The sequence below is a fragment of the Chenopodium quinoa genome, unplaced genomic scaffold, assembly GCF_001683475.1.
Source record: "Chenopodium quinoa cultivar QQ74 unplaced genomic scaffold, ASM168347v1, whole genome shotgun sequence".
Taxonomy (NCBI): Eukaryota; Viridiplantae; Streptophyta; class Magnoliopsida; order Caryophyllales; family Amaranthaceae; genus Chenopodium; species Chenopodium quinoa.
Window position 1 is genome coordinate 2,734,766 of NW_018744616.1, and position 16,070 is coordinate 2,750,835.

Consider the following 16,070-nt stretch of genomic DNA (forward strand, 5'->3'; position numbering starts at 1 on the left):
GTGTGGATTGAGAACTCATTTATATTTTCTAAAAAACTAGGTATACAGGCGGAGAAAAAATTGTATAAAAGTTGAAAAGGAGAAAAGCTAAAATGGTACAGGCGGTTACCTTACTTTTACTTTGAAAACTCTGAAAACCGCTACAGCCGGTAAAATCGGGTGTTGAACTGCTAGCACACGGAAGCTTGAACTTGTTGTGATGCAGACGGAGGCAGAGGATTTCTCTCTAGAAGCTTTCTCTTTCTCTCTCTAAAAAGTCAAAATGAGCGTAAGGTGAGAGAAAGGTAGGGGGGGTAAACTTCTATTTATAGAAGGTGAAAGCAAGGGGAAAAACTTTAATTTGAAATTTAAATTTTTACCCGTTACTGTTCACCTTTGAAAGGCGGACACGTGTCACAGGCCCCACGTGATATGCACGTGCATCCTGTGAGGGGCAAATGTTTAGGGTAAAAATACCCTAGACACGTGGACCAATGAGAGGAGGCCACGTGTCGAGTTCAGGATATCCCATGTTGCTTAATATCCTCTTGACATGTGGAGCCCTTAGATTCGTCAATGAAATGGCGGCCTTCAAGGGCCCAAATCCCAAGAAGCGCCGTAAAACGGCGCAGCCCACTAAAATCTAGGTCAAGTGACCTAGATGGGGGCACATTCTCCAATGACCCTATAAATAGGGAGATATTTCCCCATTTTGGGGACACATTCAATCATTTATTACACCTACATTCTCTCACATCAGAGAAACACCTGAGCTTGGAATCCAAGCAGATCCCCACCTAAATTTCCGTAATCTTTATTCCCTTTTAAGTTACTAACTTGATCGTCGGAGGCGGAGCTCCTACCACCAGGAGTCTCCGTTGTTTTGCAGGTACAACTCAGCCGAATCAGACTTCGTGACGTAACTCTCCCGAGGGACAAAAACACCTAAAACAACATTAACATTGGTATTTGAATAAGGATCAAAGTCAAGGTGACACTTCTCCTCTTCTTCGATCATGAGAACATCATCCAGCGAAAACCTCCAGAGATCTTCATCTTCTTCATCATGTTCGACGTGGACGATAGGAGTATCGATAACTTGAATGCGCATGGGGGAGGCATCAATGGTAATTGGAACCCCTCCAACAATGGCTTTCACTTTTTGGTGCAATGACGATGGGATCGCCTTTAGTTCATAAAGCCAAGGACGACCTAACAGCAGATTGAAAGAAGCCTTAATGTCCACCACCTGAAACTTGGTGCGACGTTCAATGGCTCATGTATTTATGTTTAGCATGATAGTACCCACGGCTTGACGGTGAGTATTATCATAAGCACTAATCCCTTGAGTAGAGGGAGTCAATTCTTCATTTTTTATGCCTAACTTCTTTGCAGTGCGGAGTGGGCATACATTGATTGCAGAGCCATTATCAACCAGGCTCATAGGGACATTCATCTTCCTACATACCACAGTGAGGTGTAATGCCTTGTTATGTTGATCCCCTTCCGAGGGCAGATCCTTGTCAGAGAAAGAAATCAAATTGCTGGTACTTGGCAATTCAGTAGTGACAAAGTTGACCAGTCCTTGAGGAGTCATATCATTATCAACTCTTATTTTCACCAGAGAATTCATCACAGCCTTTCGATGCTCATGAGATGTGGCCAAAAGCTTCCATACATTCATTTCCACCTTGGTCTTTTGTAATTGTTTGACCACATCGTTGTTCACTGGGTCGATGGGATCAACTATTGGTTGTGATTGCGGTGGAGGTGGAGGTGGACTAGGTTGTTGCAACCGTCCACTTCTGGTGAGAACCTTGACCTCAAGGTCTCCCCAAACATCTTCACTTTTTCCAAGAGACGAACAGGCTATATCTTTGAGATAGACGTCTTTATCGTGACTATCCCAAATTATTTGAGACAAATACAACTTCCGGAAGAGGTTCATTCACAGGTTAAATGAGTATTGACGGATCAAAGGAGACTTCATCTACCATGATAGCCAAAGCATCAGAAAGAGGACCTGTTTAAATATTAGGCTTCTTGCCCCCTGGAGGGACAGGAAGTTGATTAGCATCAATCAGGTCTTGGATCGCATCCTTCAACCTCCAACACTTCTCAGTCTTATGACCCTTGCCTTGATGAAACTTGCAATGTGCGTTGGGGTCATAGCTAGCAATTCTGTTCTCTGGTCGAGATTCTGGAAAAGGTCCAATTGGCATAATCAGTCCTTAACTATGCAAGCAATCAAAAGCAGCATCATAAGTCATTCCTAAAGGCGTGTAAACCCTCCTTTGCCTTTGGAATCTTTGAGGGGGAGCATTAAGAGCCAGCACATCATTGATATTGACATTGTTGGTAGCATTATTGGGCTTGGAAGATGAAGAAGAACGAGTGTCGTTCTTCTTGTTTTTCCAAGTGTTGTTGTTATTATTGTTGCTACCAGCAGTCTTTATCAGTTCATCTTCGATATTGATTCTAATATCGTACACAACTTCTAAGGTACTCAAAGGCAGAAACTGCAAGCGTTGCTTGTACTTATGAGTCAAATTTGCAATAAACAGGAAAACCATCTCTTTCTCCTTGGGAGGATCCACCAAGAGCGCAGCTGTTTCTCTCCACCTCCTTAGGTAAGTAGTGAAGCCTTCATTCTCCTTCTGTTTGAGAATGGAGAGTTCAAGTTCAGAAGTCTTGGCTTGGATGTTACACTTGTAACGATTCATAAAGCTTTCAGTAACGTCCTCCTAGGTCGCGACATGTTTGGATTCCAGAGAGTAGAACCATTGTTGACAGGCATGCTCCAAGGAAAGAGGGAACATAGTAGGGAAGAGTGTCACATCTAATCCCTTAAGAGCCATGGTCGCAGAAAAGGCATTCAAGTGGAACAGCAGATTATCAGTAGGCTTGAACTTGGGAATGTCAGCAGTGGAAAACTTCTCAGGAAGTTTGTCCCTTATGGACGAAGAGGTGACATGTTGCTCCACATAAGTGAACTCTTCAGAGATCTTACTCATCTGTTCTTTGATCTTGTCCATCGCTGCGGCAGTGACATTGTTTTGATTGTCTTGCTCTACCATATTGACTCTAGTGGTGAGTGTTTGCATCATGTTAGACAACATCTCAATGGTCTTATTGATGTTCTCGATATCTTCCTTAGTAGCCATTGGTTGAAAGTAAACTTGAGACGGACTTTGTGGAGCTGATTGTGGTGGTTTCCTTGTACGCCTTTTTGGTATAAGAGGTTATTGAGATATCTCGAATTGTAACAATCTACCCCTGCTTCTTGACCAAGTGTTGTGACACCAAAACAAACACACCTTCAATGACCAAACTTAACCTTGACCCATCCGGAAATAAAAAAAATTTGTTTTTCTGAAATTTGCTTTATTTTTTTTTTAAAAAAAAAAGTATGGGAGGATACCATCCAACTTACTTCGAAAAATAACGAAACAAAAAAGACGACACAAGACCACCCTAAAAATACGGTCATGAAATGGTGCACGACTAAAGAAAAAGTGTGTGAACACGACATGTGAGTGATTAAGTGAAGGTTATGGACACGTGTTATGACCGTACAGCTAGACAGGACACCAAACTAGACATATAAACCACATAAGCATGCACAAAGACCAAAATAGACTGACTGGACAATCCTCCTGGGCACCGTGTCACGGTGCTGACTGTCATGACACAGTACAGTGCACCGTCAGACGGGACAAAGCATCGTGTCACGACATTGCACACCGCGGCGCGGCAGACCTGCCGTGACACAGTGTCGCAATTATAGGCCTAAATTCGCGTAATTTCTAGGTTTTAATCAATTTTTAGTCCGTACTAATTACTATGTGGAAATAAAAACCCTCGGTCATGGGTTAAACAAAAAGAGTAAACACATGAGGGTTAGCACAAAATAAGCCATGTAGAATTTAGTCACGATGTAAAAAGAGTTTGCAACCTAAGGTCAAGATCTATGTTCAACTATTGGTCAAGCTTTGGGTGTCAAAAAGGGTACCATCGTTATGAGTTTGGACGCATTAGCAAGGCAGCCTCCCTTGAGGATGTATGCCAACCGGCGGCTCCGCAAGTTCGTGATGAAATCGAACTCGACTCCATGGTTTGGGTGGATTTAATAACTCGGATGAACCCTTATTACCATGAGCGTTTTTGGGTTGATGGAGCTTAAATCCCCCAGGACTAAGACGTATGTAGAACACACACATTTTTTCAGAAAAATCGAAGGAAGTTAACTGTGAGAAAGAAAATAATCCACCAGACTGATTTAAGAATGCCGTGACACGGCAGAGAGCACCGTGACACAGCATATTTTTCCGTGACACGGCAGTCAGAAAATCTGACTGGTGCCCTATTTTCCTTCGTACGCAATCAAGTTATTCTATTTTTCCTACGGGACCGACCTAAATGCGACGTTAAAACGTCTATGCTTATGCAAAAATGCCAAATTAATCACAGGAATATTTTTCAAGAATCTTTCAAGTCTCATCCACTCATCTTAATTAAATACCGATCACTCAAATCGATAAATAACCAAGAATCCTCCCCAGTGGAGTCGCCAAATTGTAGGCGTCGTTTGAAGTGCGCCTACATTAAAAGCATGCTGTGAATATGCTTGGCACTCTTAGGAAGTGGGAATTAACATTACAATTAGGGACAACGATTAGGGACAAAACAAAGTAGGGAGCCGCCAACAAGTTTTAAAGGAACTTGTATACCGTTCACGGATCATAAAAAGGCAACCACGATTAAGAGACAATGATAAGCAACAACGATTGACCCATGAAGGTTACACCCCATTCATAATCCATGAGATTACTAACTCCAAAGGGTTCGGAACCACGAAAGGAGGATCGGGGATGATGGTACGAAGTGAGTCTTGGAGTCACATTTGCCCATATTGGCCTCTACTCGATTCTTATAGTGAAAAGCATTCCTGCGATCTCAAAGGCATACAAACAGAGATTCAATTCGCTCCAAACTATTATTAGGCTAAATTGGTTTAATATTAATGCAACATATAATTTTATAAAATTTATGATCACTTGATTAAACAACAAGATTAAAAAGGAACCTAAACCTGTCGTCCAAATTATCTTATTAGGCGTGATTTTCAATTACATATTCCCTTTAAACTTGCCATAAAATGATCAATTAAATAAGCATTAATATTGGAAGCAATTTAACAATAAATCCAACAGTATAACATCATTAGAAAAATAATAGAAATAAAAGGAACATAATTCTTACTTTGATTTTGTTTTCTTGCAACTATAAAATAATAAACGAGTTAGTAACATAATAATAAAACAATAATTAAATTAAATTAAATTAAATAGAGTTGATTTGGGGCCAAACCCTCAAACAGTTCTACCTTTCACGCCTTGGTTTAAGGACAGAACCACGAGTAAAGTATGGACTCCTTAGAAAGCTTGAAGAGGGAATTTTGAAAGAGAAAAAAGGGTAGGCCAGTGTTTAGGTTAGAGCATAGAGGAGAGAAAAAGAGAAATTAATTGACGCCCCGTACATCAGAAATGAGGGGGTATTTATAGAAAAAATGTGCTGAGGGAACACACGGAACCCTAAAAAGATAAAAACCCTAAAAAATTACACCATGACACGACAGAGGGCACCGTGACACGGTGCCTGGCACCATCAGACGAGGCAAATTCCCGTGACACGGTGGACAGCTGTGTGACATAGGAAATATTTAGGGTACGGGGAATAAAACGCATGAAGGGTTGACGCGGAAAGGACACGGATTTGCCCCGTGTCACAGCAGGAGCACCGTGTCACAGGTAATCCCACCGTAGCGCGGCACTGGTTCCCGTGACACGGTGGACAGCTGCCGTGACGCGGGAGCCTATAGTCCGTTTTTCCGTCTAAATTCATTTTTAACCCTGTTTTCGTTCAGCATTTTTAAGTGCCGATTGATAATTTCAGGCCATTTATGATTTATTATTATTAATTGGGCCAAAATAAATAAATAATAAAATAAATAAAAGGTTTGGGCCAAAATAATAAAATAAAAAGGTTTGGGCTGAAAATAAAAATGAACTATGCTTTGACTAAACATCAAGACTGATCCATGGATTATTCAAAAATTGAATTTAATTAAATACGATTTTTAAGCACTCTCGGGATTAAATACTGAACCCGACCAATAATGGCGGTGAAAGGTTGTTCATCATCGGGTTTGATTTTAGGGAGACATTTTTAGGTGTCTACAATGGGGCTTAGCCTGAAAAACATTTCAAAAAGAAGAAAAGCTCTCAGTTGTTTACAAGTCGTCATTCATCATTCAGCTCAACTCTTGGATAAACTTTTAAAACCGCTCAATCATTTCAATTAAAGTACTTATAATGCATTGCTTAGGGCTAGATTTCACCCTTGCAAGTCGCTTGGGGATCTTTTTAGCCCTTATGAACACCTGGGGCTCGTTTTAGCCATCGGGTACACCTCAAAAGCTGCTCCGGCTTACGTGACAACTTCTCTCATATTCATTCCGCGTGATTTCCGAAATTCATGCGATCTCATTCCCACATCATGTGTGGGGTTAAATGTTTAGGCCAAGTTCATTGTGCTAAGCCCATTTACCTGGAATTACAAAAATACCCCTCTATGATCCAGCCCATCATTAGTCAAGAGCAAAGTACGGTTTTACCCTTTATCTTTCCAACTAAGTACAACTTCTGCCACCTGAAAGTACATATATAAATATCTCTCCAATAATTAATGATGGTAACTTTTTCCAAATTCTCTCTCTTTCTCTCTCTAAAGTACTCTCTCTCTACTTTCTCTCTCTAGAAGATACATTGGCTGACTTAAGCATCAAAGGGGCTTTCCCGGGTCACACCCCTGGGGCAGTTAACCTTCTTTCTTTTGCAGGCTAAGGCCTCGCACAGCAAGGAGGAGTTGAAGAATGTTTGGACAGTTATTGGGCTTACCCTTAGGACATCTTGATATTATTACCCTAACCCTGAGGAGTATTCTGTTTCCAGATTCAAATGTGATTGTATTAATTTATTTGAATTGTTTGATTATAAGTTGTTTATTGATTATACTATGTTATAATATATGTAAATTTATTTTATAATTCATTATTCATATGATTATGTTTGTAGAATAAATTTATGGTGATATATGATTTAAATGATGTATTATCTTATTGCATTATATTAATTGATTATGTTATCTATGCTAAGGTTTTTAATATTGTTGTTCTAGGGAGTATTGTTTTGAGGTTTAGGGTTACTAATGCGGAGCATAATATTGGGTTGAGAATTGATTAATTTTGGGTACTAGTTTGATTGCCCTAAAAGAGTATAATATTGGGTTGAGAATTGATTAATATTGGGTACTAGTTTGATTGCCCTATAAGAATTGAGATATAATGTAACACCCTAGAAAATCCTTTCTTTTAAAATACCTGTTTTGCCCTGTTTAAAACTTTAAGTAGGAAAATCCAAGATATTACCACCACTGTGAAATTAAAACGGCTAAGGAAACTATCAAAGATACACAGCGGAAGACTCTTCTTTAAAATATTTTAAAACGACTCAACTTAAAAAGTCAACTCACGATAGTAAAGTCAAACTAAAGTAAAATAAAGTCAAACCTACAACTTAGAGCCATTGTAGACCCTTAACCAAACCAATCCAATTTAAAACTTTACGTTAGTCTCGCAACAGAAATAAAATAATATAATTAAAAGCAATAACACATCATAAACTTATGAAAACTAGTATGATTTGCTCTTCACTCATGCCCATCATGAATATGCTTCATTACCTGAAAAACTTCTCTCTACTTGTTTCCACTACTTTCCATTAAAAATGGGTCATCATAGGGCCAAGGTAAAGACAAGGCCAACAAACACATAAACACACAATCAGCAAAGCTGAGTACATAAACGTATTTAATCACACTAACATGCATTTACCTATCAACACACAACTTACCTTGTTGCACCTGTTTTCAAGCACACAACATACAACAAACTTCACAACTAAGTGACTAAATAATTTATTAAGTTTTGATTACGCATCAAACGGGTTTCCCCCTAACCTACCCTAATAAAGGGGTACTAACACGGGAGCTAACCGTGCCAGTATAAAAGAACCACTCATAAGAGTTGAAATTTCTGCACATAATAATAAAAGGAAAATACAACGTCATGTACTCCTAGTAGAAGTTATGGTTAAATATAAAGTCGCATAACTCCCCCCATATGTTCATACTTAAGGTATATACGTTCCAAGAGTTTTGGTGCGTAATCTCTTTCACCTTACATTCTTTACAATTTATTAAACTTGGTGATGATTCTCAAATTATAATAACATCAAACATCATGATTATTCAAACAATTAAACACTTTAATTTAATTATTGAATAATTAGCGACCACATAATATTTAATGTTGAAACCTTTTTAAATTTACTTCGGTGTCAAAGACAGTTTAAACGCTTAGTGACCAAAAATCATATCCCTCGATATTAAAAACACCTTGTCTAGCAGAAGACTATTATTGACTTATTTCCCCATAAATTTTCCCCAACTATTAGGAAGTTCATTAGAATTTTGATTTGAGATGGTTTATTTTGGTTGCTACTAGCAGAAGACTATTATTGACTTATTTGCTTGCTAAATTGACTTATTTGTTGCAATTTACTCCTTCAAATTATCTAGATATGAAATGAAAAAGTGTTGATAACAGAAGTAGCATGTTGTTGGAGCTACAAGTTGATTGGCGATTACATGGGGTTCCAAATTTCCAATTTTGCAATTGGTTATGCAATGTTTTCAAAATTAACACAAGTTGTGATTTTTTTTAGTGTAATTGAGGACTATGTGACATCTTGGATGGTTGGGATTGAGGGGTGGAAGAAAAATTTAGTTTTAGATGACGGAGATCAAGATAAGATTGGTGATTATATGGGATATCAATTTCACAAATGGTTATACTACTTATCAATAATCAACACAAGCTGTGCAACTATTTTATTGTTTTGAAACCTGTATGTCCCAGCTTACTGGTTAGGTGGTTATAGTACAATTGAAAGCTACATACTATTATACCTCTTTTGGTGTCCATGTAATGTGTTTTGTATTTCTTTGGTTATAAAAATCTAATTTGGAAGTTTATTGGCTTTGAAAATGAAAGGTAAAGCTATTTGGCTTAGTTGGCATTTGGCAGGATAGTGTTGAAACTTGAAATAGTAATTTTTACCAACCTATTGTTATTATAGACTTATGGTGTCCATGATTTGCAGGGTTGTACTGCATTGGTTAAGAAATTTACCCAGAAGTTAGGTGAAGTCCTTTCAAAGTGTCAATGTCTATTACAGTATTTCAGAGTTCGAAAATTGCCATATTTTGAGTTAAATTAATACAAGAGCCAATCTTGTCTTTTCCAATATGTGAGCTTTCTTGTGGGAGCACCCTATGTAATTGACTCCTTCAAAGCCTATTAGCTCAATGGGTTGAGCACTGTGCTCTTGCACGGAGGATGTAGGTTCAAATCCTACATAGGCTATGATATTGGAAAATTTATGTAGAAATATATATGGTAATATGTCTCTGTTTATAAAAATATAATGCCAAGAATTGATTGTTTTTACCTTTGCCTACGTATTGTAGTATATGAGTGCCTGTTATTTTCTTTGCTACACTAATCCCAAAAGCAGTGGCATGCTTTTTGAATGCTAACGATGTGATCAACCTTAGGCCTATTTTATTCATGAAGATAGAAGCGAGCAGCTAGGTAACAGAAGGCTGATAGAGCTGCCTGGTACGAAGAAGTTTTTGTTCATGTTTCTGATTTCTTGTTAGCATATGCCTTACCGCATTCTTTTGTCTTTGGTTTGGTGCTTGGGTATTTAGTTGTAGTAACATGTTTGTCGTTGAACTTCCCTTTGAAAATTACGATTTTCTGCTGCTGCTGCTTCTGCTATTCCCCTGCTGCTGCCCCTCCCCCCTTCTGCTATTCCCCTGATACTGCATTTTTCTATTAAAGGTGGGTTGTTCTGATGCATTTTTCTGTTATACGTTTATTTATGCTAGCAGTTATACTACATATACAAATGACTGTATATACATATACAAGCACTATTGTCAAATTTAGAATTGTAACCATACATGTATATTAGCAAAATTTAAAGCAAAAGTTTGACTTGAGTAGAACTAGATTGTAGAAATTTAAGTTGGGGTTATCAATCAGAACAAGAGTACCCCCTTCCATTTGCTGCTTGCTGTGTTTTGAGGTGGGTAGAGGAAAACAATAATTATGCTAAGGCCATCTATAAAACCCCTGCTTCCACACCAAGTTCTAGTCCAAATTTTTGGGTTCCCCCTGGTGGTTCAATAAAATTAATTGTGATGCTTCACTTGCGGTTGCGAGGATGTGGTTGTTGAATCTAACTGCCAAGTTGTTGTTGGCTGTCAAAGGGTGCAACATATCTTACAGAGTTGGATGCGGTTTTGTGTGATGCAATGGTGCAGGGTGTGTCTTTCAAGAGCCTCAAATGGTCACACGTCAAGCGTGAGGGAAACATGGCAGCTCATCATCTTGCTAGATATATTCCCTTTGATCATGAACAAATATGGGAAAATTATGTCCTTGATACTGTCGCCCCCTTTGTACTCATGGATGCTTTTGCTTCTAGTTAATGCTAAGCTTTTTGCTCCCTTTCAAAAAAAAAAAAAAAAAGTTGTTATTGGAGTTAATGTTTCAATGGTTTTTAAATGCGTTTTTTTAAAAAAATTTGAGAATACTAGAATTTCAATGCTTTTGTAATCAACAATTTATGTGACTTTGTCTATACCTAGCATATGATATATTATGATAATCGATTCTATATATATGTGTGTGTGTGTGTGTGTATTATGGTGATTTGTGTTGCTCTACATTGTATAATGTATAGCAAAAGTTAGCCAAGGCAACAAAAATAGAAGGAAAGATATTTGTTTCTAAGTTATCTATGCCAAACAAGAGGAAAGAGATTGGTTATAATTGTTTACGTTTCCTTAGTAATATCAAACAATTAGTAAGGGTAACACTATATATTTCCCTTTCCCCTCCTAATTTGTTTCCATTCCCTTACATTTACTAATTTGATACCAAACTCCCCCTAAGTGCACTACCAACATACAATTTATTCCTCGTGTACGTAGACACTTACATAGCTCTTTTCCCATGCTTATAGCATTAATAAAAATTATATGAACCATAATAAAATTCCCTTTTAATATTCCAATCCAAATTAAACATTTAGTTTAATTAAACATGTTTTCTATCATGCCATAAATAAAAGTGTGGTTCATATTCAACATTCCAAACTATTATTTTCCAATCATTAATCTATCACAAATAAATCATGCTTTATAATTCAATTACCAATATCAACCAAATCACAATTTCCATACCAAATCTAGTATGATACTATTTGTAATCAATTAATCACATCTAGCATGCTATTACATCACCAAAAATAAGCTAAGTACGCGAACGTACCTTGAATACGATCTTAATATCGCCACGACTAATAGAAATCACTCACTTCGAAGTCTCCTACAATTTAAAATAATAAAAGAGTATTAAAATCCTCTCTACAGAAATTAAATTTTCAGCAATATATACTCTCATTAAAACACTCATAATATAATTAAAATAAGCTGAAATTTTATTTAAAACATCACAATTTTATCCTAATTAATGGGTAATTTAAATTCCTTAAAGAAACTTGATTTTTAATATACTACCAAAAATTCCAGCATTATAAATTAATGAACACTTGCTGTAATTAGGCTTTAAAACACTTAAATCAAAGGTTTAAACCACCCTAAGTCATAATCCTTCAATAATAAATAATTGGAAAAATGGGAATAAATAATCCCACCTTTGCGTGGTCTGACAAAAATTAAACAATATCACCTTTTAATTATTACGAGACAATCATACCTTGGTATGCCATCTTCTTTTAATAGACCTTGACTTGTTGGTGACCTATTTTTGTAGGTTACATGCCACTTGTCAGATTTTAATAGGTTCATTTCATTTTTGTAAATAATAAAAAAAGCAAAAAGAAAATAAATACAAAATACAAAACAAAATTAAAAAAAAAAAAAAAAAAACAACCACCAACCCCCGCCATGAAAACCTAACCCGGCCCCCAGCCACCACCAAAAACCGACCAGCCGCTCTCCTTAGCCATCAAACACAGCCGGCCAGCACCAAGGTTGAGTTTTTAGGGTGTCTAAGGGGGTTTTCGAGGCTGAGATGGGGGTTTTGTGTGTAGTTAAGGAGGTTGGTAGGATTTTCGGGCTAGGATGGAGTTTGGCGTTGATTATTATGGTGATTTTGGAAGTTTTCAATGGGAATTTTGACGGCTAAGTGGGTTTTCTAGGGTGATGGGTGGTGGACTGGCAGTTATGGAGGTTTCTGGGTGGGATTTGGTTCAGGGATTGATTTCGGTGGTTGTTATGGTAGTTTCGGGGTGGGAATTAGTGTAGGGGGTGATTTCTGTGGTGGATATGGTGGTTATGGAGGTGGCATTTAGGCCAGGGGTTTCTGGTCGGCTGTTTTCGAGGGTTTAGGGTGGCGGCCGATCGATTTTTGGTGGGGCTAGGGTTAGGGTTAAGGGGTTTTCACGGTGGTTTTCTGTTTGGGGAGGGTTGTGGGTTTTTTCTTTTTTTTTTAATTTTGTTTTACTTGTTTTTGTTTTTAATTTTTTTTATTTTGACTAATTACTAAGAGACACATGGCTTTACAAAAAAATAAAAATAAAAACATTTTAACATGTCTAACAAGTTGTAGGTAAAAAGGCCTGTTAAAAGAAGATGGCATACCAAGGTGGGATTGTCTCGTTATAATCAAAAGGTGGGATTGTTTTTGTCAGACCACGCAAAGGAGAGATTATTTATTTCCATTTTTCCTAAATAATTTATGAATCTAGGGTTTCAAAATTGGGACTTTTTAATTAGAATTAAAATCGAAAAATTAAATCACATACTACTCATAATCAAACATCATAATATTAATCACAAAACCCATATTAAATAATTGGATCTAAGGTTTAACAAAAATTAAAACAAAGATTTAATTTTTTTTCCGGAAATCCGGGCAGCAGCCACGGCACCACAGCAGGCTGCTGGCGGCGCCGCTGTTGCTGCCAGCGGTGCTGATGGTGGCCGGCGGTGGTGAAGGCCGAAAAGGGGAAGGGGAAAAACAAAGAAAAAGAAAATAAAAATAAAGGAGAAGGGAGAGAAAGTTTACCTTGGGTTTTCTCCACTTTGCGCCCAAGTGTTGAATATTTATACCCCTTTCTCTAGAAACCCTCCTTACCTAGACTTCCCTTTTTATTTTTTTTAATCTTCCCTAATCCCTTTCCTAATAAAACTTTACTAAAATAAAACTTTTCTAAATTAAATTCCAACTTAAATAAAATAATTAATTAAATAAATTTTCCTTTTATAAAATATTTCCCAACTAATTTAAAATAAATAATTAAAATGTCATGAATTAAACATTTCAAATTATTTAAATACTCCACAAAATACTTATTCTAAATAAAATATGTATAAAAATACAGGGTCTTACATATAATATTATTGAATTGAGTTCGAATTGTTATATTTTATGGGAACATGTGCTATTATTGTTTTTAATTTGCGAATGGTATTGATTAAGTATGAGATCAAAAGGTTGAGAATGATTATTTTGTTCTTGGTTTGAGGCTCGGCGTTATATACCTTAGTCCTTGGCATGTTGTTAAAGAGATAATGATCATGAGTTAATAATGAAGTACTTCTTTATTATTATTTTTCTATGGTCCCCTACAGTGGGAATTGACCCATATGTGGTCTGGTTCAAGGTGTTTTCTGGTTATTGAGAGTATTTAAGTTTTTATACTTGTTGGTTTGTTATTCGAATTACTCATGTCCAAGGCTAGATATAGAGCAAAGATCATGGCACACTTATGAGATAGAGATTTGAGTAAAGAATAGTATTTTTATTCGGGGTAGGGTTTGACAAAATTACTTCCAGAGTACAATGTGCAATGTAGTTTTAAACTACATTATTTAATTGAGCTAGTAATGTTGATTATTCTATTATACTCTGTATTCTAATATGTGTTGATCACTCATCTTTTGCTGACGTGTGTTGTTTTTGTTGTGCAACTTGTGTTTGCGGCCATGTCTTTTTCTTATGGTGGCCCTACGAGGATCTATTTTGGAATTTGTCCTTAATGGTGAGATGTCAAGATTGTTTAAGCAGGTTAATCAAGTGATGATCGTTGCTAAAGGAACTCAAGTATTTCGTTTAGTATGCTATGACGAGTTTGTAGATTTGTATAAATAGCTCACTTAGTTTTATTGAGTTATAATTATTGGGATTTTGTAAGCCTTATCAATTGACATGTTTGTCGAGTGTGGCGGTGATACCTCCGATCTAAGTGTTTGTTTCCGCAATTTTATTTAAAGCTTGTCTATTTTTCCTTTATTTATTGTTTATTATTATTTAGTAAATTAGGGGTGTTACACCACCACCACGAGCACCACCTAAGTCACACCACTCCAGCCACCACCATCCGCACCGTACCAAAACACCACTCCCAGCCCAAAGTCAATCACGCCGACCGGAACCACCCCAACCAACCTCAAAACCCCTCGAAACCTCACGAATGCTAAGCCCATTAAAAATCCCACCAACTCAGATCCCAAAAAAGCAGGGTTGTTGAAGGAAGAGGGGTTTGAATCCCACAACATAGGGGAGTCAGGCAATTGACCAGCGGAATCGGAACGGGGAAGGGGAGAGATGTCGAGCGCATAGGATTGGTGCGGGTAAGACTTCTCTTATAATGAGTAAAGAGGCTATATACCTATAATAAGAAAACATCTTAAATTGGGAAGCCCTTCCATAAGTGGGTTATGCGCGATACTTGGGACAAGAAATTCTCCTTTTCCTCCTACTGGAGACACCCCTCTTTTTATTTAACTTTCTATTTCAATATTTTTTTTTTGTTCTCAAAGGTTTCTATTAAGTTCCATGCTTCCTCTCCTTCAAATCTTTCAAATTCTTCTTAAGGTCAAGGCAATGTAATTGGCTCGCTAAAGCTTCTTTTCATTCTGCATTTGAGCATTTGCTTCTTGTCTAGCTGACCCTAGGATTGGCAAGGAATTCATTTAATTAGCTGACAAGTAAAGCTAGATCTTTTGAAGAGCCCATAGCCCGACTCCCATTAAACGACCTCTAACAGGATAGCTAAACTATTGGAACTAAAACTTCAACTAGATAGACTATCCCTCCATGACTGGAAACTAAGTGTATGTTAATTGTCCCTCTTCCTAAAACCGCGGTTATAAGAGAAGGAAGGAAAAAGGCACTCTCCGCAGCATTGGCACTGGATGTCTTTAGGACTTCAACAGAGTAGTCCCTTTTTTAATGAATGGCAGGGAACTTTCCGAAGCGTGATAACTTACTTGCCTTATCCTATCACTTCTCTATTGGTCGAGTAAGAAAATCTCTCCACTTGAGAGACACTCGTCTGGAGACTCTAACTCCCAGGAAAACTCTCTCTCTCTCTCTCTCTCTCTCTCTCTCTCTCTGCAAGAGAACTATCACTTTCCTAATAAATTGAAAACTTATCTTTTTTTTCTCGCCTAAAGGCACAAGCAGGCCTATCTCAAAGGTGGTTCAGGATCAACGGATGCCTTAGTAAGCTACTGGATCTAAATTAAAGGTACTTGACTTGCTTACTCAAGAGAGTAAGGTAATTCCTATTTGCTTACTCGTTAAAGTATGAAACAAGACAAGTGAGGAAGCTGGAAGGTATACCATGCGAGGAATGAGCATTCCGGCGTTACGCGCTTGAGATACCCAAATGTGTCTCCCCAAAACCAAAACCAGTCATGAATACCTTTCACGTCATTTGATTATCGAACGAGGTGAAAGTGTGAAAAGTCTAGTGATGTGGTTGTTTTTATTAAAATATCTCTGTTTCTGTTTTTAAAAATATACTCTATTTATGGAAAACGTCCAATTTAGTTTATATTGGTCCATGATAAGGGTCCAATAATGG

The 16,070-nt window shown here is 37.4% G+C and overlaps 1 long non-coding RNA gene across 1 annotated transcript; it reads left to right on the top strand.

Moving 5' to 3' along the window:
• Nucleotides 1–9,623: 9,623 nt before the first annotated feature.
• On the top strand, nucleotides 9,624–10,699 carry LOC110700098. The gene is made up of 2 exons (XR_002507127.1): nucleotides 9,624–9,781; nucleotides 10,438–10,699. It is a non-coding gene; the product is annotated as an uncharacterized LOC110700098 (long non-coding RNA).
• Nucleotides 10,700–16,070: the final 5,371 nt, after the last annotated feature.